Source organism: Carcharodon carcharias, chromosome 4, assembly GCF_017639515.1.
Source record: "Carcharodon carcharias isolate sCarCar2 chromosome 4, sCarCar2.pri, whole genome shotgun sequence".
Lineage (NCBI taxonomy): Eukaryota > Metazoa > Chordata > Chondrichthyes > Lamniformes > Lamnidae > Carcharodon > Carcharodon carcharias.
In genome coordinates this window covers 167004082-167032055 of record NC_054470.1, presented here as the reverse complement: position 1 = coordinate 167032055, position 27974 = coordinate 167004082, and the positions used below count along the sequence as shown (strand labels likewise).

The following is a 27974-nucleotide window of genomic DNA, read 5'->3' as shown; positions in this document are numbered from 1 at the left end:
CCCTGTATAAGTGAAGCATAACCTCCCTACTTTTGTATTCAATTCCCCTTGCAATAAACTATAACATTCTATTAGCTTTGCTCATGGCTTGCTGTACCTGCATACTAACCTTTTGCTATTCATGCACTGACACCCAGATCTCTCTGCATCTCAGGCTCCACAAGCTCCCACCATTTAAATGACATGCCTATTTATTCGTCCTGCCAAAGTGGACAATCTCACATTTTCCCATACTATACTCCATTTGCCTGATCTTTGCCCACTCACCTAACCTATCTGTATCCTTTTGTAGTCTCCTTATGTGATCTTCACAACTTACTTTCCTTTCAGTGAACCATCACCACGCTTAAAAAGTACTTGGATATGCCAGAGCTGCAGACTAAGAGCTGGAAAGCAGAATTAGACTGGGTAGCTCTCTTTTGACCAGCACAGTGCAGTTGGCCAAATGGCCTGCTTCTGCACCATAAAATTTCTGTGATTTTATGACTTGTACATTTACAAGCATCTCTCAGCTCTTGTTTGTTCCTTTGTTTTATGCCTAAAACTGCTGGTCAGAGAAAGCCCTGGAACAAACATCGTGTAGACAGTTTCCTTTACAATGACACTCCAAGGGGCAGGCACAAATTCAAAAGCAAAATAATGCAGATGCTGGAAATCTGAAGTAAAAACAGAAAATGCAGGAGACACTCAGCAAGGCAGTCAGCATCTGTGGCGAGAAACATATTAAAGTGGCAAAATGGATGACGGTACAAGGTGAGAAGAGTAGGAGTAATTGAAATGCAAGATAAATAAGACTCCGTGAAACCGCAAAAATAGTCCATATTTATAAAATCCTGTACATGACTGAATCTCTCATTCCTCAGCTTCTGAATTTGCTGTGCTCCCTCTTTTGCTTTGTACCATCATCCTTTTTGCTATTTAAACTCTCCTTCTTACCACCCTATCACAGGCCTTCCCTTTTTTCTTTGCTCCACACCTTCCCTGCCTCAGTAGTAGCTTAAAACCTCTTACATCTTTAGCTTTTCCTAATTCTGATGAAGACCTGAAACGTCAACTCTGATTAGCTCTCCTCAGGTGCTATCTGACCTGCTGGATACTTCCAGCTTTTTCTGGTTGTATATGGGCTGGTGAATTGGGCTTGATGCCTCCAGCCCTCGAGTCTCATTTATGGCAAAGTGAGTACAGCATCGACAGAGGCTATTTGGTCCATCAGGGCCCATGCCAGGTCTGTTCACTGGATCAGATCTTCTATATATTACTACAAAAAGGAAATGCTACACAAAACCTCTGACCAACAGTCTTACACCAAAACTAAACATGGAATCAATGGAAGACTGACAGATGTCACAAAATTTACCTTCTGTGAACTTAAGTTCAAACGTGAGTTGACAAAAAAGCAAGGGGAAATGGAGTTATTAGGGCAATGTGTGACAACGTATATTAACATTTCATTAAATACGTTTTTTTTTTGGTTCTTTGCTCCCAGAATAATCTTAGACACATTCATATTGAGCTACATCTTCCAGCTATTGATCTAAAAATATTGACACTATTCCTAAAGGAACAAGCAGTCAAAATTCATTAAGGCACATGATGATACTGGGACAGACAATGCCCTCCAGTGTTGACCCTGGTGGGTTTAAAGAGTCACTGAAGGGGAAGCTCATTTGATAAGCTACCATGAGTGTCACTGTGGGCACATCTCTGAACTCCACCTGCCTACTGCATGCAAAAAAAAATCCACCCACCTCTGGGAAAGGGGATTACACTTGGTCCCTACCCCAAGTCCATCCTTTGCAACCTGTGAGGCCCACAGTTGCCCAGCCTGAGGCAGTATAACCTCTGTTCTTCCATGGAGTGGATCCACAATGGCCCACATGGAAGCCAATAAGCTTCAGCTCACTCAGGTCTGGATAGGAACTTGGAGTGGGTGGGGGGATCCAGTTGTCATCCTCCACTTTGGTAACAACAACATTGATAGGACTAGAAAGAAGGTTCTGCTAAAGAATTTGAACAGTTAGGAGCTAAATTAAAAAGCAGAACCTCCGACATAATGATCTGGGGATTATTATCTGAGTCACGGGCCAATTGGCATAGTGTAAGTAAAATCAAGGAGTTAAATGCATGGCTCAAAAGTTAGTGTGGGAGGAATGGGTTTCAGTTCATGGGGCACGAGCACCAGTACTGGGGTAGAAGGGAGCTGTTCTGGTGGGACTGACTTCACTTGAGGACAAAGCAGTCCGCTTGATTGGCACCACATCCACAAACATTCACTACCTCCACCACCGATGCACAGTAGCAGTGTGTATCATCTACAAGATACACTGTAGGAATTCTCCAAGGCTCCTTAGACAGCACCTTCCAAACCCGTGACCACTACCATTCAGAAGGACAAGGGCAACAGACACATGGGAACACCACCACCTGTAAGTTCCCCTCCAAGTCACTCACCATGCTGATTTGGAAATATATCGCAATTACTTCGCATCCTGGAACTATCTCCCTAATAGCACTGTGGGTGCACCTACATCACGTGGACTGCAGCAGTTCAAGAAAGCAGATCACCATCACCTTCTCAAGGGCAAAGAGGGATGGGCAATAAATGCTGGCCCTGCCAGCGAAGCCCACATATCGTGAATGAGTAAAAAAATAAACTTGAACCATGCTGGAACCAGGGTCCTGGCAAATCAAATAACTAGGGCTGTAGAGAGGGTTTCAAACCAAATAGAGTGGTGGGTGGGGGGGCCATGGTGGGCTCTGCAGAGGGGATACATGGACTTACAAAGCAAAAGGATATGGCAGCATTGCAGGGCAGCTGTTTAGCTAACGATACCCAGAGAGTGTGACAGGAAGGGATAGAGTGTACAAACATTACAAAAAAGCAGCAAAGGGGTCAAAAGGGTAAAAAATGGTATGTAGGCAAAATTAATGGCTCTTTACTTAAATTCATGTAGTATTTGTAACAAAACGAATGAATTAATGGCACAAGTAGAGGTGAATGGGTATGATCTTATAGCCGTTATGGAGACATGGTTACAAGAAGATCAAAGCTAGGAACTAAATAAATATTCAGGGGTACGTGACTTTTCAAAAGGACATGCAGGAAGGAAAGGGCGGTGGGGTAGCTTTGTTAGTATGAGATGGAATAAAGTATAATAGCAAGAAATGATCTTGGATCGGAAGATGTAGATTCTATGGGTGGAGGTAAGAAATAACAAAGGGAAGACAACACTGGTGGGAATAGTCTGTCGGCCCCCTAACAGTAGCCATATTGTAGGACAGAGAATAAATAATGAGGTCATGTAAAAAAGGCAGTACATTAAATCATGGGTGACTTTAATCTTCATGTAGATTAGGAAAATCAAATTGGCAGAGGTAGCCACAAGCAAGAATTCAGATAATGTATTCAGGACTGTTTCTTAGAACAATATGTTCTGCAGTCAACCAGCGATCAGGCTATTTTGGTCATCTGGAATGAGACAGGTTTAATGGATGATCTCAGAGTAAAAGATCCCCTAGGAAACAGCGACCATAACATGGTTGAATTTAGCATTCAGTGTGAGCGTGGGAAACTTGGGATGGAAACAACTGTGCTAAACTTAATTAAGGGTAATTACAAAGGGATGAGGGCAGAGTTGACTGGAGAGGACTGGAAAAGGAGTTGAGCAGAAAAGATGGTTGATGAACAACAATGGCTGACATTTAAGAAAATAGTTCATGACTCAAAGCTATATCTCAGTGAGAAGGAAGGATTCTAGGAAGGGGATAAACCAACCATGGTTAACCAAGGAAATTAAGGATAGAATCAAGTTGAAAGAAAAAACATACAATGTGGCAAAGATTAGTGGTAAGCCAGAAGATTGTGAAGTTTTAAAAACCAACAAAAAAATGACGAAAAAATAAAGAGGGAGAAAGTAAGTTTGAGAGTAAATCACCAAGTAATATAAAAATAGACAGTTTTTAAATAAAAAGAGAGGCCAAAATCAATAAAGGCCCCTTAGAATGAGGCTGGAGAATTAATAATGGGGAACCAGAAAATGGCAGAGGAGTTGAACAAATATTCTGCATCAGTCTTCATGGTAGAAGATACTATTTAGTATTTTTAGAATGCTATTAATCATGGGGCAAAGGGGTGGGGGGGGGTGGTGAGGAAATAAATACAATAACTATCACTAGAGAAAAAGTACTAGGGAATCTAATGGGGCTAAAGGACAATAAGTTCCCTGGATCTGATGGGTTGCATCCTAGGATGTTAAAGGAAGTAGCTACAGAGATAGTGGATGCACAGGTAGGAATCTTCCAAGAATCCTCAGATTCTGGGAAAGTCCCAGAGGATTGGAAAACTGTCACCCTTATTCAAAAAGTGAGGGAGACAAAAAACAGATAACTATAGGCCAGTTAGCTTATCATCTGTCATTGAGAAAATGCTAGAGTCTATTATAAAGGATGTATAGCAGAGAAATTAGAAATACTCAATATCATCAAGCAGAGAAGGCTGAGGAAGGATCTGATAGGAGGTATACAAAATTATGAGGGGCATAGATAGGGTAAATAGGAAGAAACTTTTCCCCTTAGCAGAGGTATCAATAACCAGGGAGCATAGATTTAAGGTAAAGGTGCAGGAGGTTTAGAGGGGATTTGGGGAAAATCCTTTTCATCCAGAGGGTGGTTGGAATCTGGAACACACTGCCTCAGGGGATGGCAGAGGCAGGGACCCTCACAACATTTAAGAAGTATTTAGATGAGCACTTGAAACGCCATAGAATACAGGGCTATGGGCCAAGTGCTGGAAAATGGGATTAGAATAGATAGGAGCTTGATGGCTGGCACAGACATGATGGGCCCAATCTCCTGTTTCCGGACTCTCTAGGAAGGGGAAATCATGCTTGACAAACTTATTTGAATTCTTTGAGGAGGTAACAAGCAGCATAGATAAAGGGGAACCAGTGGATGATGTATATTTGGATTTCCAAAAGATGTTCGATAAGGCACCTCACAGAAGGCTACTAGAAGAAAAGAGCCCATGGTATTGGGGGTAGTATATTAGCATGGATAGAGGACTGGCCAACTAATAGAAGACAGAGTTGGGATAAGGGAGGCATTTTCAGGATGGCAACCTGTAACTAGTGGAGTGCCACAGGGGTCAGTGCTAGGGCCTCAATTATTTACAATATATATATTAATGACCTAGATGAGGGAAGTGAATGTACTATCACCAAGTTTGTGGATGACACAAAAATAGGTGGGAAGACAAGTGGTGAGGATAACAAAGAGTCTACAGAGGGATATAGATAGGTTAAATGAGTGGGAAAAATCTTGGCAGACAGAATATAAATGTGGGAAAATGTGAGGTTATGCACTTTGGCAGGAAGAATAGAGGAGCTGAATATTATTTCAATGGAGAAAGACCGCAGAAAGCTGCAGCACAGAGGGATTTGGGGGTCCTCATGCATGAATCCCAAGAAGCTAACATACAAGTTCAGCAGGTAAGAGAGAAGGCAAATGGAATATTGGCCTTTATTTCAAAGGGAATGGAGTGTAAAAATAGGGAAGTCTTGCTAAAACTATACATGGCACTCGTTAGACCATACCTAGAATACTGTGAACAGTTTTGGTCCCCTTATCTAAGGAAAGGTATACTGGCATTGGAGGCAGTGCAGAGAAGGTTCACAAGGAAATCCCTCCAAATCTGGGATTAACCTAATGAGGAGAGGTTGAGTAGGTTGGGCCTGTACTCATTGGAGTTTAGAAGAATGAGAAGTGACCTTATTGAAACATAAGATTCTTAAGGAGCTTGACAGGGTAGATGCTGAGGTTGTTTCCCTATGTGGGAGAGTCTAGGACCAGAGAGCACAATCTCAGAGTAAGGGCAGTTTAAGACAGAGTTGAGGAGGAATTTCCTCTCTCAGAGGGTAGTGAATCTGTGGAATTCTTTACCACAGAGGGCTTTAGAGGTTGGGTCATTAACTATATTCAAGGCTGAGATAGACAGATTTTTAATCAGTAAGGGAGAGAAGGCAGGAAAGTGGAATTGAGGATTATCAAATCAGCCATGATCTTATTGAATGGCAGAGCAGACTTGATGGGCTGAATGGCCTATTTTTGCTCCTACATCTTACGGTCAGTGAATTGGCCTTCAGATGTACACTGAGTTCCAAGTGATCCAGCGACATGGGAATTCTTGGCTTGGGAATGTCCACCATGGCACTGCTCACCTGATGACTTTCAACCTCAAAAGGAGGGGGCAGAGATTCTACCAGTTTCAAGGCAAGTCAGAATCTTGCCGAATATCCTCCATGTTCCTGTTTCAGTCACTAAGCCCCAAGAAATTTCATTCCTCAGGTCGAGATTTTTAGCAAGCTTGGCACAGCATGAAGCAAATAGAGTATTTCTCAAAGTCAGTGAGCTGTTTTCAGTGTAAACTTCTACTTCTGTTACAAGGGAAATGAATTGAGTGCAGCTGAATTTGAAAACGCTTTGACGTACTCCTATGTTTAATTCTACTACTCGTACCAGAGTGAAGAGTTAACTTTAAGAATTGTTGTCAAGCAGCTTTCACTGATCACATGAAAGCAGTGTTTTGATTTTTTAGGTTTTCAGCCCCAGAAATCCAATGTATAATTCACGAGATCTTAAGAAATGAATTATTTCTGAAACTCATTTTCAGCCTGTCAAGAGCTTTTCTTTCCCAGTGCATAATGTTCTTGTACAGATTTAATTCTGTACATTTCTGCCTGCGTGAATAATAATTCTCAGATGTTTTAGGGATTGATGTTTGAAAATTAAAATGGTGCAAAATTTGATGGCTCTGGGGGTAAATGTATAGTGTGGAGTAGCACAAAGCGCAGAAAAGCTGTTGGTTTGACGCTGATGTGTGCATGGTGGGGGTCCCACAATTAGGCTCAATGAACTAGAAGGGGAAGATTAAAATTGTCTACAGTTTCAATGCCAATTGCTATCTAATCTCCCCTGCTGGGAAGCATGTATATATTTTTGCTTTCATACATCATGTGTGACCAGCACTGGGCTTGGCTATGATGATTTCTGCAGTTGAATAGCACATTGTGTGAGACTAGGCAACAGTGACAAAGAATAAGAACAGGGGCAATAACCAGTTCAGCCACCACCATCAGGCAAGGGAGAGAAAACTGAAAGAATAAAAGCAACATCCCAAGCTACCACACAAGATAAATATGCAATCTCCCAAGTAAATAACAGATTGCACTACTATATGTAGTTATTAGCTTTATAGCTATTCCTTTTTAGCCCATGGCATCGGTTCACGTTCTAGCACTAAATCTTACTTCCAGGCTCACACAGTTCTACCGTTTTCATGAAGTAGACTTTTAAATACTTACACAAACACACACATATCATCCTGACTATCATCGCTGCCGACTCAAAATTCTGGAGCTTCCTCTCCAACAGCAGCGAGTTTGTCCCTAAGGCGTAGGAACTGCAGATGCTAACCACCACCTTGTCAAGGACAATTAAGGATGAACCACATATGCTGGCCTTGCCAGCAACACTCACATTTATCAATGAATAAAAAAGAAATCGCCACCTTACTTCCTGTTAGTGATCTTCATAACCATTTTAATTCTTTCATAGGATATTGGCGCTGCTGGGAAGGCCAGCATTTGTTGCCCATCCTTAACCGTTCTTGAATGGAGTGGCTTGATGGCCATTTCAGAGGGCAGTTAAGAATCAACCACATTGCTGTGGGCCTGGAGTCACATGTAAGCCGGACCAGGTAAAGACAGATTTCCTTCCCTAAAGGACATTAGTGAACCAGTCGGGTTTTTTTTTTTTAAAATAACCCAGGGTAGTTTTGATGGTCACCCATTACTGAGACGAGTTTTTCAAAAACAAAATTCTTAATTTATTTTTAATCAATTTATTATTTGAATTTAAATTCCACCAGCTACCCACGTCCCCAGAGCCTGGATTACCACTCCAGCACCACCACACATCATACTGTCTATATACATAGAACATTCATTATATTGCTAATCCTGTCCCTGACATAAATCCATCTAATGATTATTGCTGCAGTATTTGGGTAAAATGGATTTTATTTTGTGTATCTTGTATTGCTGTCATCCAACTGCCCTACTAAATATTTAGAGTGAAAATAGATTATATGGCTTGTGACTTATTTATAGAATGGACACCACTTATCACACACACCACTTTATAGACGTCATGTTTATCATGTTGCAACTGATGGTAGTAAAAGTTTGTTTGGAACAACAGAGGACATATGTGAAACATTCACCTAGTAATAGCATCAAAACTGTAAGCTTCCACATGCTGCTTCTTGAGATTTGACCTGTGCAATATTTTTCTCCTCATCAATATGCCTATTATATGTTAATGCAAAGCTGGCCCTTTTTCACAAAGAAATACCAAATGCAGAGTGATAAAACAGTGGATGTTCAGGTCACACAGAGATGTGACAGTCCTTACACGTGGCCAAATACACACAAAAAAAAGCAAACAACAGTTCAAATTGTACTACCTAAAAAGAAAAAGGCAAGTGATCACGGAGAAGGTGGTGACAATAAAATAGGTACGCCTCTGGTACACCCTCACCCTTCCTATACTGCAACACCAAAATACAGTGGAACAAAAGTAGTTCCACAAGAGCAGGAGACAATAACATGAACATCTGCAGAGACATTGCAATCTGCAGCACAAGCACAAAAATAAAAAATGAAAATTATTAGAGAATTATGAACAATAGTTCTAATTTAATTGGCCAACAGGCCTATATGGAGGTATAAGATTCGGTTGATTTCTTACTACAAGGGCAGAACTGACATTATGCAAATAACATCCGATGAAGGTCTAAAGCGAATAAAAATCATACCAGCAGTGCCCAGTTGGAATTGTAATAGGAATTCAGATAAAACCTACAGAAACATTCAAAGCAGCTTTGTCAAATAAAACTCAGCAGTAGGTGTAGAGGATGAACTTATATAACCATTGATCTCCATGATTTTCTGAGTTTCTACGTTTTAATAATTGTAATGCCCACCAAATGCCTGCACTTCCATCACTAGTACTCCTGCTTACTGTTACTTTAATGGTAATTTAAGTGAGTTCTTTAATATTCTTTGATGGGATGTGGACTTTACTGGCAAGGCCAGCATTTGTCGCCTGCAGAGTAAAGGCTTAACACCAGAAACAGACATGATGCTGATGTAATAAGGATGTCAGATCACATGACTGAGAAGTATGAGAGATCTGGAAGAAGGAGAAGCTCCAACCTCATGTAGAGGTCCAACTATGTAAATACTTGCTGTAAATAAAGAGTTTTAAGAAACTACAGCATACATTGGTAGAAGAGGCAATCCCAAAATCCCCCATCAAAACCACATGAAGAAACATGGTGGCAGCGTGTAAAAGATCTCGTTGACCTTAAAAAGATATAGGGCTGGCAAGAAAAGAGATCCTTGAAGTCAGTACAAAAGAAAAAAATTAAGACTCACCAAGATGTCAGAACATCATGGGAGCAGCAGATGCAAACGGACACTGACGCGGAGAGTGGGCAATAGTGAAGCTGCTTGAAGCAGCCAGCAGCATCACAGAAGCAGGAACAATCCCAAGGCTCAACAGGAGCATGGAATCCACACTATCACTCCCAGAACCATTCCAGAGTACAGAAAGCTCGCAAAAGACCCAGGACAACTGGAGAAGAAAGGTTTGCAAGGTACAGAACTAATTCAGGATTACACAAAAAATATCGGGGCACTACATTACTTTATGCAGTAGGATCTATCGCTGACTATGTGATCGTAAGGTAGGGATTTGAAGAGACTTCAACTTCATGAAGAAGCCCTGCAAGCCTTCAACTCGTATTTCAGCATTCATTGGAATTTAATAATTGAGAGGGCGAAATAAGAGAAAACATGGATTTGTTCATGAACAATCTCTATAGGCTGGCAGGGAACTGCAATTATAGGATGAGCTGATTCGTGATAGAAATGTAATCACTGTCCAAGGTGAAATATTATCAGATCTCTTACAGACAAGAGAGGAATTAACACTTAATAAAAGCAGTGCAGATTGTGAGGCAAATGGAAATTGGGAAACACAGTTGGGCATTGGTTCACAGGGAAGGCGGTCCCGTGGAGGAGATCGAGTGAGACTATTCAGTTTGTAGGCCACAAAAGAGAAAGCACACCAAAACTTAATCCTGCCAACCACCATTTTGAAACGTCTTCAGCGTGGCGAACAAACCACATAAGTGAGAAGAATATCCAGCAGGGGAGGTAGAACTGTGGAAAAATAGGCCACTTCAAAACTGGTTTTATCACTCAAATGCTGACAGTCTTTAGGGAAAAACTTTAAAACAGAGGCAGATACATGAAGTGGAAAACGACAAGAAAAGGAACTATACTTCCTCAGGGAGATGAATGATACTATAAACAAGTAATCGAGTGTTAAACTCAAAGTGGATGAACACACCATAGTTTAAACTAGACACGGGCAGGGGTTTCTTCATCTCTATCAGATGAAGTCAAATGGCTCAAACAGATTACACTGCAACCCTCATCTATAAATTACCAGGTCCTGGTGGGACAACTTTAAAATGAAAAGCCAACTCATGGCAAAGTTGAAACATAAAGATTGAGAAATCCTCGAACTTCTCTGTCATTCAAAATCAAGAATGCCCTCTATTAAGCAAAAAGGCATACCTAAAACTGAAATTAATCTATAAAGTGGACGAAGTTGCTGATGAAATTCCAAAATGTTCCAAAATGGTTTACAGGCCCAGGAAAACTAAAGGCCGAGTACCACATCACCCACCAATTTGCCTCTTTACCACTGAGGAAAGTTCATCGCCCACTCTTGGGCATTATCTCATCAATCACCATGCCAAAAAAATGGTGTTCAGGAATGGTTATGCTCTCAAAGCCAAATGGTTCTATAAGAATCTGTGCGGATTTAACTCCACTAAGTAAAACAATGGAACTTGAGATCCAGCTGATGGCTTCAGTTGATGAGAGCCTTGCAAAATTGTCCAAGAGTACTTAATTTACCAAATTGGATGTGAACGTTGGATTTTGGCAGTTGCCTCTGGACAAAGAGTCCAGTTTGCTGACCACATTCATAACACCAGTCAGTCGTTATTGCTTCAATAGATTTCCCTTTGGAATAGCTTCTGCTTCAGATGCCTCACACTCTAGAAGACATGGAAGGAGTAATATGCCATATGGATGACAGACTTATACATGGGTGACCACCAGGCAGAGTAAAAGCACTAGGCAGGCAGTGCAAGAGTCCCCTGGGTCCATCTCCCTCTCCAACAGATATTACATTTTAGATGCTGTTGGGGCAGATGGTTTCTTAAGGGAATTCAGCAAGAGCCAAGTCTGTGGCACCATAAGTGGCTCAGCTGAACAGTAGGGGTTAGGAAAGAGTGGGAGAGCAATAGTGATAGGGGACTCTAGCGTAATGGAATAAATAGATGTTTCTACGGCAACAGACTTGACACCAGGATGGTGTGTTGCCTCCGTGGTGCCAGGGTCAAGGATGTCACTGAGCGGCTGCAGGACATTCTGAAAGGGGAGTGTGAACAGCCAGAGGTCGTGGTCCATTTCAGTACCAACAGCATGCGTAAAATGGGGGATGATGTCCTGCAAGCAGAATATAGGGAGCTAGAAAATAAATTAAAAAGCAGGACCAAGGGAGCAATCTCAGGATTACGCCCAGTGCTATGTGCTAGCTAGATCAGGAATAGAAGAATTGACCAGATGAATGTGTGGCTGGAGAGATGGTGTAGAAGTGAGGGATTTAGATTCCTGAGGCTTTGGGACCGATTCTGGGGAAGATGGGATCTGAACAATCTGGATGAGTTGTACCCCAGGACCAATATTCTCATAGGGGTATTCGCTAGTACTGTGGGGGAGCGTTTAAACGAGATTGGCAGGGGATGGGAACCTGAGCAGGCAAAGATGGAAACAAAGATAGAAATGAAAGACAGGAAAGTAGACAGCAAAAGTGGAAGGCAGAGGAAAAAAGAACATGCAGCAAATAGCGCCACAGTATAAAAACATAGGTGTAAAAATGTTAAAAAGATAAGTATAAAGGCACTGTATCTGAATGCATGGAGCACTCGCAATAACATAGATGAATTCACAGCACAAATAGATGCAAACAGGTACGATATGATAGCGCTTAGAGACATGGCCGCAGGATGACCAAGACTGGGAACTCAATATCTAAGGGTATTCAATATTTAGGAAGGACAGGCAAAAAGGAAAAGAAGGTGGGCTGGCGTCATTAGTTAAGGATGAAATCAGTGCAATAGTGAGCAAGGATATTGGCTCAGAAAATTTTGATGTAGAATCAATCTGGGTGGAGCTAGGAAGCAATAAGAGGCAGAAAATATTACTGGGGCTTGGCCTCCAAACAGTAGTGGTAAGGTAGGGGATGACATTAAACAGGAAATTAGAGATACACGTAACAAGAGTCCTACAGTTATCATGGGCGTAACTTTAATCTGCTTTTTAGACTGGGCAAACCAAATTAGGAATAACACTGTGGTGGATGAATTCCTGGAGTGTATATGAGATGGTTTTTAGACAAGGAGCAATGAAGTCTTACTGCAGCTGTACAGGGCCTTGGTGAGACCATGCCTGGAGTATTATGTGCAGGTTTGGTCTCCTTACCCAAGGAGGGATATGCTTGCCCTAGAGGGAGTGCAGCGAAGGTTCACTGATTTCTGGGAAATCCTTCTCAAATAAGGAGAAATTGGGACAACTAGGCCTGAATTCACTGCAGTTTAGAAGAATGAGAGGGGAACTCATTGAAACATATAAAATTCTGACAGGGATGGACAGACTGGATGTAGGGATGATGTTTCCTCTGGCTGGGGGGGTCTAGAACAAGGGATCACAGTCTCAGGATACTGGGTCGGCCATTTAGGACTCAGATGAGGAGAAACTTCTTCACAGAGGGTAATGAACCTGTGGAGTCCTCCACCGCAGAAGGCCGTGGAGGCCAAGTCACTGAATATATTTAAGGATAAAAGCAAAAAACTGCAGATGCTGGAAATCCAAAACAAAAATAAAAATACCTGGAAAAACTCAGCAGGTCTGACAGCATCTGCAGAGAGGAACACAGTTCATGTTTCGAGTCTGTATGACTCTTCAATAGAACTAAGGAAAAATAGAAAAGAGGTGAAATATAAGCTGGTTTAAAGGGGGGGGTGGGGTAAAGCTGGATAGAGGGCCAGTGATGGGTGGAGATAACCAAAAGATGTCACAGACAAAAGGACAAAGAGGTATTGAAGCTGGTGATATTATCTAAGGAATGTGATAATGAAGGTACAGATAGCCCTAGTGGGGGTGGGGGAAGGGATCGAAATAGGCTAAAAGGCAAAGATAAAACAATGGATGGAAATACATTTAAAAATAATGGAAATAGGTGGGAAAACAAAAATCTATATAAATTATTTGAAAAGTGGTCAGTCCAGAAGGCTGTAAAGTGCCTAGTCAGAAAATGAGGTGCTGTTCCTCCAGTTTGCGTTGAGCTTCACTGGAACATTGAAGCAGGCCAAGGACGGACATATGGGCATGAGAGCAGGGTGGAGTGTTGAAATGGCAAGCGACAGGGAGGTCTGGGTCATGCATGCGGACAGACTGAAGGTGTTCTGCAAAGCAGTCACCCAGTCTGCGTTTGGTCTCCCCAGTGTAGAGGAAACCACATTGGGAGCAGCGAATGCGGTAGACTAAATTGAGGGAAGTGCAAGTGAAATGCTGCTTCACTTGAAAGGAGTGTTTGGGCCCTTGGACAGTGAGGAGAGGGGAAGTAAAGGGGCAGGTGTTGCACCTTATGTGGTTGCATGGCAAGGTGCCATGGGAGGGTGTTGAGGTGTACGGGGTGATGGAGGAGTGGACCAGGGTGTCCCGGAGGGAACGATGCTATCAACACCTATCACTGGCCCACTATCCAGCTCTACTTGTCCCACCACCTCCCCCCACCTTTAAACCAGCGTCTATTTCACCTCTTTTCTATTTTTCCTTAGTTCTGTTGAAGAGTCATACGGACTCGAAACGTTAACTGTGTTCCTCTCCATAGATGCCGTCAGATCTGCTGAGTTTTTCCAGGTATTTTTATATTTAAGAAGGAAATAGATTTCTAGACACTAAAAGTGTCAAGGGGTATGGGGTGAGAGAGGAAGCATGGTGTTGAGATACAGGATCAGCTATGATCACATTGAATGGCAGAGCAGGCTCAAAGGGCCTATTGACCCACTCCTGCTCCTATTTTCTATGTTACTAGAACAAAAACTCAAACCCAATATCACCATGAATGACCACAGGAGGGTAAAACAATGTGAGGAAGAACCCAGAAGCAACCAGGCCCGGAGCATACGAGTTACCAGTGCTGAAGCCTGGGGAGAGAGGGTATGGGTCCAAGACCAAGAGAAGACACAATCATTGAAAAAATTCCACAACCAAGATCGTACAGGATTGAGATAGGCCGTAAAGGAGAAACTGCAGCACCTTAATATCCTTGGAAAGAAATCTAATAGAAACTTGGGCTTACTACCCAGATCCTAAAGAGCCAGGACCTACAAGCTTTAGAGACACTCAGGAGAATAACACTCACACTAACTGAAGGGAGAGTACAGAATATCCTCTACATCAAAAAAGGAGATCAGGACAAGGTCAGGGAGATTGATGAAAGCACCTTAAAAGACTAACCCTGTGATGTCTGAAATTTTGGGTTTGGGGGGGTGCGGGTAGGGGAGGTGTCGTGATGTAAGTGATGTAAATATGATCGGGATAAAGACTTGGGGGAGACGTAGTGTAAAGGGTTAACATCAGAATCATACATGATGCTGATGTAATAAGATGTCAGACCACATGACTGAGAAGAGAGCGAGACCTTAAAGGAGGAGCAGCTCCAACCTCGTGTAGAAATCCAGATGTCTAAGTACTTTCCTTATGACTATTGCTCTTTATTTAAGAAACAAACAAAATCATGCAGCATGCTTTGAGAGAATAGGCAGCCCTGAAAACCTCTGTCTAGACCCCAACCACACAAAATATTGCCCATCTTCAACTGCTATTGAACAGAGTGGCTTGCTAGGTCATTTCAGAGGCCCATTAACAGTCAACCTGGTAAGGATGGCAATTTTCCTTCCCGACAGGGATTAAACGAACCAGATGGGTTTTTATAATAACCTATGATAGTTGCCATGGTCACCATCAGTGAGCCTAGTTTTATATCCTAGATTTATTAATCGAATCCCACCAGCTGCTGTGGTGGGATTTGAACCCATGTCCCCAGAGCATTAGCCTGGGCCTCTGGGTTATGAGCCTAGTGACATTATAACTACACCACCACCTCCCTCTAAAAATGTTACAAAGTCCAATTTTAAAATTTACAAAAATCTATGACTGTTCTATGAGCTAGCACCCACAACAACACAGATTGCCTCCTTTCACTGGCTCTTGGCAACACTAACTTTTCACTGGGTCCTCTCTAGCCCCCTGATCAATGTGTGAATTTTGGCTTCCTGTCAGTGGGGGCAAATTAGAGAAATATCCTGTGCGCGCCAGGTCTCCAAACAGGCAGCATTTGTAAAACTGTCAGTCATGAGCACAGAACAGGTGCAGCCTCAGCAGGGGGCATGGATGAGTTCAAGATAACACCAGGAGCAGCAGATCTCATTTACAGGCAGCTTTTACAAATAGGATTTTTAAAACAAGGCCACTAATGAACATTGGCTACTTCAGCAGTGATCTTGTTAGATTCTTTTTCAAATTGTTGTGACACTCAGAATTCAAAATAAAAAAAAAAATTTGCTTCACTGTTCCTTTCCCATAAGCAACCATCAAACAAAATGACTCTCCATTCAGTAATAATATGTACAGATGAGAGAGAGGTGTTTAAGCTTAAGGAATGGGACAAAGTTGCTACAGGCAAACTGTTTTAAGTAGTTTCAGAGTCTGGAATGACAGGACATAAGAAATGCAGGAGATTTAGGATAGAAAGCACAATGAACATTTTAGAAAGAGATGGGAGACTGTGGAAAGGGGTGGAAGAGTGTGGAACACAGTAGCAGAGTTTGGATAGAATTCTACCTATCATCAGGGTTCCTGCCCGCACACCCCCCAGTGAAAAAGTCAACGGTGAGCTGGTGAACCTGCCCTCTCTGGCAGGCTGCCATGCAGCTGATTAATACTCCCCTTCTGGGAGGCCATCCTGCATCCAAGAGCTGTCAGCCACTGCTGGGGCTGCAGCAGGCTCCAGTGGAGATTTTCACTGGAGTCAAGTAGTGGCAAGTTGTTGGGGAGGGCTGGGGGATAAGGAGGTCGCCAATGGGCCCAGGGAGGCCTGAAAGGAGGTACCCCCTACTTCCTACCAATAGCCCACAGAATAGAACTTGTCCGGCTTCAAACTGAGCGCCACACTCCACCTGCTGCAGGACAAATTGTGCCATGGGTGGGAAGAGGCCCTTAAGTGACCATTTTACAGCCCCCTGATGGCCTGCCAACACACCCTGGGGCCTTGGGGGGAGGGGAGGGGGGTGCGGGAAAGAGTGTAAAATTCTGCCTTTTGTGACTGAAGCTAAAACCATCTTAACTTTTAAGACCAGGTTGTGCATCTTAATCCTACCCACAAAGCAGAATCCAGGTGGGTGAGCAGTTGAAAAAGTAAACAGGTCACTTACCTCTCACACCCCAATCATTTTTAACTGCTTGCCATGTTAATTGCAGGTTTTGCAGTCAGATTAAGTGCTCAACTAAAGTAGCAGGAAACTTAAATATATGCAAATCAGGAGCCTATTACATCAATTGGACCCAGATGATTTGGACTGGGGCCTGAACAGGGAAGCCAGCAGCTTTTCTGCTCAGGGAAAGTGGGTCTGCAGCCGCTCTGAAAGCAAAAACAGACCATTCAAACCTAAAATTTCTTTTTGTCGTGACAGGGGAAGCAGGACTGTTCCTCTAGACCTCACAAGGAAAGCCAGGGCCTCTCTTGCCCCCAACTCTTACTCCCTTCCCTACCACTTTCCTGGAAGATGAGAGGCCATCAGATCTGCACCCACCCATTCTGGACAGCAAGTGAATCAGCAACATTTAAATGACTTCCACCCTCTCTAACAGACAAAAAAAATCAACTCGATGAGGCAGGCAACCAATTGATAAAATTGACTGGCTTGCGAGGCCACTTCATAGGATACTTAAGGGTCACCACATTGCTGAGGGTCTGGAGTCACATGTAGGCCAGACCAGGTAAAGACAGCAATGAATCAAATGGTTTTTTTTAATGACAATTGACAATGGTTTTGTGGTTGCCATTAGGCGAGCTTTTAACTCCAGCTACCTTGGTGGGTTTTGGCGGGTGCATTAGTCTGGGTCTCTGGATTACTGGTCCAGCAACATTACCACTACACCGCCACCTCCCCCAAGTGGCAAACCATTTTGTGTTTAAATCCACCCCTAGGTTAGCTATGTGGTTGAAGGACCATGAGTTTCAGGGATATGGGGATGAAAGCAAATGGAAAACAGGGTGAGCACCTGGAATTATATCTACCGTTTAACTACCAAGTACAAACCATGTGCTGGTTGAGCTTTTTCTGTGTAATATTGTAATGCTCCAACGATGAAGTCTCATGACCCTGAATGAATAGGGGGAGGTGAGACAACAAATTTGTATCATTGACTGTGCCAGAAGCCAAAAAGATGTCACACGTGCATTTTTAAAGTTGCTAAGCTGTCACCATAACCATTCCGACATTACATCACTTCTTATTTAAAATCTGTGATTGACAGATTCAACCAAGTTACTTAAAAGGTCTGCACTCACAGGGCTAAGTTTGAATATCCCTTCTTCTGCTTATATATAGGAATATAGGCTGAAAAGGAGTCAAAAGGTATTCACAAGGTGAACAAGTGCAGTTAGACATAAAGTGACAACAGGGGAAGTGAATGAAGCTGAAAATGACAGCAAACTAGTATTTTTAAAAAGCATACATAAATGGATTGTAAAGCTGCATTAGGGGTTATAGAAGTCAATAGATGCCAGAACCAAAATTATAGGGTTATGCTGCTGCTGGGCTGCACAAGCTAGCCTTGTAACGCTCAGCAGATATTCCACTACTGCTGCCAGCAGAATACAATCACAATGTGTTTCTGGGATAAATACAAAAACAAGGAACCATCACCAACAAGCACAGTGGTCATTCCAGCGGAAAGAAGCCAACAGGCATTAGGCTGTCCTCTCATATAATGAGGAATGTTTGTTTGAAATCAGTTGTTAGCTAACAGTGCTTTAAAAGGACATTGTGATCCAGTAAGTGGCCTCTAAAGCCAATTCATATATTGACAACAATGCCATTAGTGACAGGAATCTGGCATTACCGTCTTAATGATGGTGGATGCTAAAATATCACAAAATGAAAACTGACAGTAAACTAAAATGAAAATTATAGAGGAAAAAGGTTTGCACTGCAGTAACTAGGTACAGCGTGTCTCAGTATAAACACACTCTAGTATCCAACATGGAAATCTTTGTAGCAGAGGTTTTAGAGGAAGGCCGCTCCTGGCTTTTAGGATTAGGAATAGACCATTTAGCCTTGCAACTATGTTCTGCTGTTGAGTTAAAATATGACTGATTTGTAGGTTCTCCCTACATACCTGCCTTGATTCCATAACCCTTAATACCTTTGGCCAACAAAAATCTCAATTTTGAAATTTTCAATTAACTTACCCTCAACAACTTTTGGAGGGGGGGGGGGGGTTGGGTAAAATAGTTTCAGATTTCCACTACCCTTTGTGCAAAGAAGTGCTTCGTAATGCCACCCCTGAGCGGTATGGTTCAACATTTAAGGTTTATACCTTTTTCATCTGGACTTCCCGACAAGAGGAAACAGTTTCTCTCTTTCTAGCTATTGACCTTCACTGAAGATCAAGGGACATGGCCTAAAAATTAGAGCTAGGTTTTCCAACAGTGAAGTTAGGAAATAGTAACTATACACAAAGGATGATAGAAGTTTGGAACTTCCATCTGCGAATGGCAGTTGATGCTAGGTCAATTGATAATTTGAGTTAACCAAAGGTAAAGGGATATGGTGCAAAGGCAGGAGTATGGAGTTAGGTTACAGATCAAATCTCATTGAATGTCAGAGCAAGCTCAAGGAGCGAAATGACCTCCTCCTGTCCCTATGTTCCATTAAAGCAATAATGAACCTTTATTACTGTGACTGTATTTAGCTAATTGTCAGAGGTTTTTGGCTAATGGCATAGCCACACCAATTGGCAGCCTTTTGAACCTGGTTTTCACTAACTTTGCAACTTTGCATAAACGAAGAGCGATCAATTGATTGGTTGATAACACTCAGTGATACATGCATTCTTCACAGAAAGTTACAATTGCTGTACAACTGCTTTGAACTAATCAATAGCCACTTCAAAACAACCCTAGACTGAAAATTATCACCAAATGGTGGACAACGCCACTGGTGGGGGAGGTTTCCGCAGGGGCTTTGGCTCTGGTGGCTGTGGGTGGGGTCGAGGCCACGGTAGGAGATGTGGCAGAGGCCGTGGTGCTCATGGTGGAAAGGCTGAAGATAAGAAGTGGGTGCCAAGTAACTATGCTTGGGCGTTTGGTAAAGGATATAAAGATCAAAACTCTGGAGGAAATCTACCTCTTCCCCCTTCCTATCAAGGAGTCTGAAATCATTGACTTCTTCATGGGATCGACCTTGAAGAACGGAGTTCTCAGGATCATGCCTGTATAGAAGTAAACCCGTGCTGGTCAATGCACAAGGTTCAAGGCTTTTGTTGCTATTGGTGGCTACAACGGGTATGTTGGATTGGGTGTCAAGTGTTCCAAGGAATTGGCCACTGCCATTCGTGGAGCTGTTATTCTGGCAAAGCTGTCAATCATCCCTGTAAGGAGTGGTTACTGAGGTAACAAAATTGGAAAGCCACACACCATACCATGCAAGGTGACTGGCCGTTGCAGTTCAGTCTTGGTACATCTTATCCCTGCGCCCCAAGGTACTGGTATTGTCTCAGGCCCTGTACCCAAGAAACTGCTTCAGATGGCTGGTATTGACGATTGCTACACCTCAGCCAGAGGCTGCACAGCCACACTGGGCAGCTTTGCTAAAGCTACTTTTGATGCCATTGCTAAGACCTACAGTTACCTGACCCTGGATCTGTGGAAAGAGACTGTGTTTACCAAGGCCCCACACCAGGAATTCACTGATCATCTGGCCAAGACCCATACCTGTGTGTCTGTCCAAAGGTCCCAGTTGGCTGTTGCTCCAGCAGCATAGAGTGTTTATACAAAGAATAAAATAAACCAGAATTCGACTTAACTGCTCCACGATTCTACAAGTTATAAATGGAATGAACAACATTGTCCTTTTCTCTTACTGTTTTTAAATAGTTTCCAAATAATAACCAGGGCTCCCACTGACACTGCACCTCATTGAATCAATGAGTAGCTGAGCTATTTATACAAAGGAGGCCCCAGTTTTCTCAGTTTCTCAGTCCCATGCTTACTTAGCTGATCTCAGTTTGGGTGACTACTAGTACAGATTCTCCAACAACCCTCTGCACTGAACCCCTATGTCCCTTCTCTCTTTCTCAGCAGTAAAAAGCCTCACGAAGACGACTTCAGAGGAGTAGGTGAGCCGAGCACTGGCACGTGCAGCATCCCTTTCATGGACCAGCACCAACCTTGGCACCCTGGGTGGGTTACTGAGTGAATTACAGGGGTTTGCACATGGCAATGCAGCCAGAAGTGAACAGGACATGGTGGCAAGGCCAGCCTAAGGGACGACTTGCTTAAAGGGCAAGACACTCTACCAGCTTTGCTGAGAGGGGTAGAGATATGGACTTCAGCTATGAAAAGAAAATTACTTGCATTATATAAGCAGTTACACCATGCGGTTTCAATACCAAGGCTGAAAATACAAAGGAGTCTGCTTTCAGCTTGAGTGGTGTCCTCTCACACTGCATCACCACCCTTCAAGAAGTTACTCATCTCCTGCAGGCTGCTCTCCCATGGATCAGTGGGAATGATGAACTGCAGTCCCACAAGAGTGGCAGTGGGGTCAGCTCCTGTTGCCAGCTCTCTGGATGGCAGCAAGTCTGCTCGCTTGCCACCCTCTTATCCATCATGCAGTCAGAAAGCCAGTTAGGATTTCTGACTCCATGTTGGGTAAGAGGGTGAGAAATGGGCCCAGCAACAGTTGAAGTGCTATAATCTGAGTTGGGCCTCCAGCGGTGTGAGCACCCAGCTGTTGACAGCCATTGTCACCTCAACAAGTCCTCCAGGAAGAAGCAGTTTTGACAACAGCCTTTAAAACTGGCGCAGATTTGTATGATCCTCCTGTGATCAACACCCCGAGTGATAGCCCTTCCTGTGAACAAAAGCTTCTGGCTATCTACTGGTGTCTTGATGGCTAAGCAAGTGCAGGCTATAATGTCTTTAGCATAACAGAAGCCAGCCACTACAGCACTCTCTCAAGTTGAGTATTGGGGAAGGAATTCATTCCTGTCGTGCTTCTTCTAGCATCAGTTGAGCAATTCCTCAGGGACACAGTAGTTCTAGAAGCACTGCTACACGGACAAATTTCTCCACCTTGGTGTTAATGGGAAGTAAATGTGTTTCCTGGCCCTGCTAGATAGATCATTGGGATTCTGCTTATGCACTCCAGCCTGCCTGATGTAGCACAGCCTCCTGATGCCAAGCTCAGTTCCATCCAGGAAAGTCTTATGGGATTGGCTTCCGGCACTTGGCCAATAGACTCTGAGCTGGGGAATGCCAAGGAGCAGCACCCCAAAGCTGCTGTCTTCTCACACGTCTACCTTACTGCTCATCCTGATGACTGAGGCTGTTGCTCCAAACAAATGAATTGAAAATGGCATCTGATGTGGGCATCACTGGCAAAGCCAGCATTTGTTTCCTGTCCCTAACTGCCCTTGAACCGAGTAGCTTGCTCAGCCATTTCAGAGGACAGTTAAGAGTCAACCACATTGCTATGGATCTGGACTCACTGGTAAGGATGGCAGATTTCCTTCCCTATAGGACATTAGGATTTTTGTGACAATTGAAGATAGTTTCATGGTCGCCATTACTGAGACTAAATTTCAATTCCAGATTTTATTAACTGAATTTAAATTTCACCAACCAATTTGAACTCATGTCCCCAGGGGATTAGCCTGAGCTTCTGGATTATTACTCCAGTGACATTATCACTGCGCCACCATCTTCCTTCTAAGGATTAAGGCAAAAGAGATAGAACAAGCAAAACTTGAAGATGAAAATCACGCGGAGTGAAAATCATAACAACGCACAGATCCCCTTAATCTGAACAGAGCTCCTAATGTGTCAGACAGCGCCTGAAGCCAATCCCATCAGGTTTTACTCAGCAAGTTGGCCACTGGGCAAGTCTTTGGTGTGTTTTTTTACTGGTGGCACCGAAGATCCCAATTACAGCAATCAGGACCCAATTTGCATGCCTCTGGCAGGCACTTCAATCACCTCAACAAAGTGAATATTAAAGTTGCCAGAGAGGTTAGCACTGGAACATGATAGCACGTCCAGTCAATCAACTTTAAAAGTCCTTCTGTCTTATCCCTTTGGGTGGATGGGTTAAAATTGATCCCTATAAAAAGATGACTTGCCTTAAAGCCACTTGGACTTTAAAAGTCAAAACTTTTGGGGTTCATTTTATTATTTGGTCACCATGTAACCCTCCATTGCAGTCAAACCAAGTTTACCTTTATTTCTTCAGGAACTGCCCTTCAGAAGTTGTTGTATCTAAAACGATAGCATTTTTAAAAATGTATATTTTGAATGACATACCATGTACTCTCTGCAATTTATTAATTTTTAAAACACAGGTTCAAATAACATTTTTTGATTTGTATTTACCTCTTTAAAACTATAACCAACATTAGTGGACAATAATGTTACAGCAGGTTAGAAATAATTAATAGTAACTGTTGACTTTGTCTTAGAAAAGATATGTACAGTTATAATTTTAACTTTTTAGCTTTGTTGTATCCTTGACCAAAGTTCAATATTTTTTTAAAATGGGCACACATTCAGTAATGCAGTATTCTGATGCACAAAGTAAAGAAAAACGATCAATGTTTTTGGCCCACTATCATGGACATAAACAACTTGACCCCAAAATCCCAGTCCACTTGGGGCAGTGCGGAATCTCCATCCGTCCTGAGGAAAACACAACCCCTCATTTTGTGTTTCAGGGACATGATCATTATCATAATCAGGAGGTTCCCACGCACCGAGTTGCACCAACAGCAGTTAAAACTGCACGTAGTCGCTTCACTGGTTGACCAAGAGCTCCTTCCTAAGCCAAAGGCAATTTCAGAAAATCTCTTTTTCAGCTCTGAAGGGAGCTCTTGATCTTGATATCAAAGTTAAATGGTCCCTTCTACAATTTTTGCTCTTAACTGTATAATCATAGGAAGGGAATATGGAAAGTGGATTACTGGTATATTAGCAATGGGGTGGCGCTAGTGCAGTGTTTGATTTTTCTATTGACTCATTGAGTGTACCTGATAACTTATTAACCAGTACAGAAGACTTGTGACTGGGACTGGGCTGGTTTTAAAAAAAAGACATCTACTTTGAAGCCCCTGACACAGTCTAAACATGCAGCAGCCCATATGAATGTCTCCATTGCCCTAACAACAGCTTAACAGCACAGACATAAAGGTCAGCAAATGCCCCATTTTGATTCTGAAATTTAGATTCAGGTACATTAAAGCTGGGCCCTTTTAACTGAGAGATCTGAACGTAATGAAATCACAAGTGCAGTTGTCAACTTTCTCAATGATAGTTATTGTACTTCTAGTCATTATGTCCATTTTATTTGTAATGGTAGCTGCTTAATAAATAATGTTTTCTTGATTCTCCCAGAATCTTCAAGAACTCATGCATGTGTCTCACTCACCGTCTAGACTTTCTTCACAATAAGCTTGCATTTGTAGAGAGCCTGATCATGTTTTTAGGATGCCCTCAAACCTTTCACAACCAATTAGTATTCGTGTAGTGCAGTCACTGCTGTTATGTAAGCTTCTACACACAGTAAAGTCCCACTAAAGAGTAATTGGGATAAATAACTGAGAGCCTGTTTATTGGTGATATTGGTTTTGAGAAGAAACATGTGCCAGCACACTGGAAGAAATCTATAGTCTTCAATGAAAATGTCATGGGATCTTTAAGAATTCCCTGAACCACCAGAATAGGGGTTCAGTTGGATATCGTTTCTTCCAAGAAACAATACCTCCAATGCTTCCTGAAACATTATGCGCTGAAATTCAAGCATGGAGCTTGAACACACACACAGTGGAGATAGAAAGACAGAAAGTGACACACCTTGACACAGCTAGAAGAGGATGAGTGCTAGGTAAAGTAGGAGCTCCGGGTTCAAACCCCATCCAGGACTTGATGGCCAAGGAAGCTACCTTCATAATGCAGCCAAACAGATATCAACTTACAAAGCCTTCCAACACACGCCAATGGCAGGCAGTAAGAGTGAGAGAGATCCCTGATCAGCCATGTGATGGAAAGAAATTGGAGCCTCTACCATCACTACCTATAGCAGCAGGCTACAGCATGCATGTGAAAGCCTATGTTGCCATAGCAACTAAGGCTACTTCGGGGGCCAGTTGGCTCAGGTGGCTGGATGGCCAGTGTGGTTCAGATGGGTGCCAACAGTGCAGGGTGAATATTCATTCCGGCTGGGGTGGATTTAGAACCTGCCTCTATGCCCTGCCTGTGGGGGAGGTCGTCGCGCTGTGGGTCAGACCTGCCTTTAGGCAGAGAACTCAATGATTATGGTGATTAGGAGTAAAAAAAAAATGCAGCTTGTTAAAAGATCGGAAGGCTATTTTTTTCCCTTTGGCTGATCCATTAGGTAGATAACCTCCTGTCATTGGGGAGGATGCTGCAGTCAGGAAATTTTATCTTGTCCCTAGTGAAATTGCAAATATTTGTATAAAGAACATGTTGGAATTTCACTACAAATAGCAAACCAGCAGAGATCTCCCCACCCCCCAATTGAAAGGAATACTCTTGGGGAGTATTAGGGTGGTAATAATGTGAGACAGGGGAGAGAAGAGGCTAATTTTAGATAGGTTTTGCAGCATGCAGCTAATAGATTTCCAGGAATCCCTAGTCAGTTTTGGATGATTAAAATATCATTCTTGTAGCGAGATAAAAGATTCATTGTCTAGGTCATTAAAAATGACCTCCTTCTAGACAGAAACAGAAATTGTGATAAATACAGTCATGAATCTTTTGGCAGAAAGATCTTTTTTGGTTTTTACCTAACCTAACTTATCTGGGTGACAGAAGGGTCTCGTTATAATAGGCTACAATTTACCAAAAAGGAGAAAGGTATTATTAGAGCCACAAGACAGCATAATCCTTGATTGATCTATAAAGAAACAATCTTGATAGATTTTTCAAATTGTTATTTCAGTCTAAACTATTTTCAAAAATTTGAAGTTAGAGCATGATAATGCATCAATTATAACTGATATAACCACAGCAAAAATTCAAGAACAGAAGCAAATCCTCTGCATAAAGACTGTATTTTGTGACAATGCATAAAGCATCTTTTGCAGACAAAAAATTCTCTATTAATGTGGAAGCTATAACCATTGAAAGATTTGTCAGCAATGAAAGTTAAGTTTTTTTCAGAAAGTACCAGTGTCTGGCTATCTTCATAATTTATGGGGAATATATATTTTACGTCCACAAGTTAGCAGACCTAGGGGTTCACTACCCTCCCTAAACAAGGAGATTCCTGAAAATATGATTGAAATTGCCACAAAAATCTTATTTAACATTGATGGCAAAAGCAGCATTTGCAAAACAAAACCACCACAGGGTAAGGATATGGTGTATGAGCGCACAGAATGTATACAGCAAAATTCTCAGTAATTATACTGCACTGATGATAATATATAAATTGCACACATTTCCTTTAGAAGAAAACCTGATTGAGCCAGCACAGATATAGTTTTATACTCAGTCAAAAGGGGTGTCAAAAAAGTCTACTGAATGATCTTTACTCTTGCATTCCAGAATGCATTTCTTTTGTTTTTCCACTCCAGAGAGCAAGAAAACAAATATATCTTGAGGACATTTGCAAAACACAACTTGCCACACCTACAGTTACAGAACAAGTAAGATGCATGCTACATTTCATGACAATTTTCCTTTGTCACCATGAAATTTATTGCACGCTTCAAGACCACTCAAGTTAACCAGAATGATTTTAATAGGAAGGAATTAGCTGAGGAAGTGATTATTTTCCGGTGGCCTGAGATTAAATATTAAAAACAGCTTTACCAGTTAATGATGCCTGCAGTGAGAAATAAACATAATTTGAGTTTGAGCAGATCTTTAAAACTGGCCAACAAAGCCTTTTCCCAGCTCTTTACACGGCTGGACAGAATGGACACGGTGCCATAATACAATTTAATCTCACACTGATCATAGGTTCATGTTTAAATAATCCATCAGACGCCGGAACACAAATTCTGCAGCGTTTGCAATTTATAACCACCATAAAAAGAAAACAAAGACCAGTCCGAGTTTGTCAAAGACGTCAGTGTAGTTTTTTTTTTAAATTGTACAGTTTTTAATTTTTAATGAGGGTTTGTCTTTCTCTGGGGAACGTTGTCACTGTACATTCTGATGGCTGGTAGCTCCAACTGTTTGACCAGCATGCGAGTACCGTGTATACGTTTGTACAATGTGAACATCACAAACTGCTGTCCTTGAACAGCGGTGTGGTATGATTTTTACAACTATCGATGTGGGAGCCCCCGCGAAATTGGGAAGCGGGGCTTTTAAACTACAATTACAGTGAACACAATGACCCCAGTTTAATGGCAAGTATTGAAGTATAAAGACTGGCAGCTTTGTGGTATTAGAGGTGAATTGTTTCTCGGGTAGAAACACTCGCACACTCCAACAGCCACTGAAACTGCATTAGTGCGCTCAATTTCCTTTCCCTGTCATTAAAGGGGAAATACACATAATTTCAGCTTACCTTAAACGAGAGAGACCAGCTGAGCAGCCCGACTGACCAGGTTTAACTCAAGTCTCTTCACAGCAGATGTCCCAAATGCAGCAGCCTGGCTGGAAGCAGCATATAAAACCAGAGTGGCTGCAGCCTATCTGAAGCCCAGATAAATCACACACCTGCTTCTTCAGTGGAGTCTGTCCAAATAAAGCAGCAGAAAATGTACATAAACAGTGTCAGAGCGGGGCTACACCCTTCTACTTGCTCAGCATTTGCAGACAACAGTTACACTGTTAAGGTAACATTACAGCAAAACGCTCTTTTACCACACAAAACGCTGCCTGTGTTTCCCTGATAGCAGATGCGTGTAGATCTGTCCCTTTGCACTCCAGATTTTTTTTCAATTTAGTTCAGAAGCAACAATTAACAGCCTGATAGTCAAGCATTAGTGAGGTGGCATTTTGAGACACAAGAATCATCTGGAATGCAGGACTTTCTCCTCAATAGCTGGTTTTATTGCTGGATAAAGCAGAGCATTATTCCAGTGTGTTCCCATAACCAAAATGGCTGGTCCTTTTCAGCAATGCTGCAGAAAGCCCATTGGTTTACCATTAGCTTTTTGTAACCATGGCAACAAGCAACAGAGAGATTTGTGCTGCAGGCATGGCAGATCATGTGCAGGTCAATGGGAAGAATAGAATAGCAGATCCAATGTGCCTTTAAAAAAAATCTAAATGCAGTTTTATTCGCAGCTTAAACTTGGCTATATAATTCACTGCATCAGCAAACTTTACATTTGACAATTATATAGCATAAACCATCCCTGGAGTACTTTACTACTGATGCAATGCATACTGCTTGTGTAGAAACCCATCAAATACTATCGCTATTACTGGGGATGTTGCAGTACAATTTATTA

The 27974-nt window shown here is 42.3% G+C and overlaps 1 protein-coding gene and 1 pseudogene across 5 annotated transcripts in view; one reads left to right on the top strand and one right to left on the bottom strand.

Moving 5' to 3' along the window:
• LOC121277508 (sorbin and SH3 domain-containing protein 2-like) overlaps window positions 1–27595 on the bottom strand; it is a 315758-nt gene extending 288163 nt beyond the window's left edge. For 4 of the 5 annotated variants that reach the window (XM_041187079.1, XM_041187087.1, XM_041187081.1 and 1 more), the window contains exon 1: window positions 27083–27595. The gene's annotated coding sequence lies outside the window, so the exon portion shown is untranslated. The remainder of the gene's footprint in view (window positions 1–27082) is intronic. The other variant, XM_041187078.1, reaches the window with a different exon arrangement.
• On the top strand, window positions 19471–20311 carry LOC121277511 (annotated as a pseudogene).
• Window positions 27596–27974: the final 379 nt, after the last annotated feature.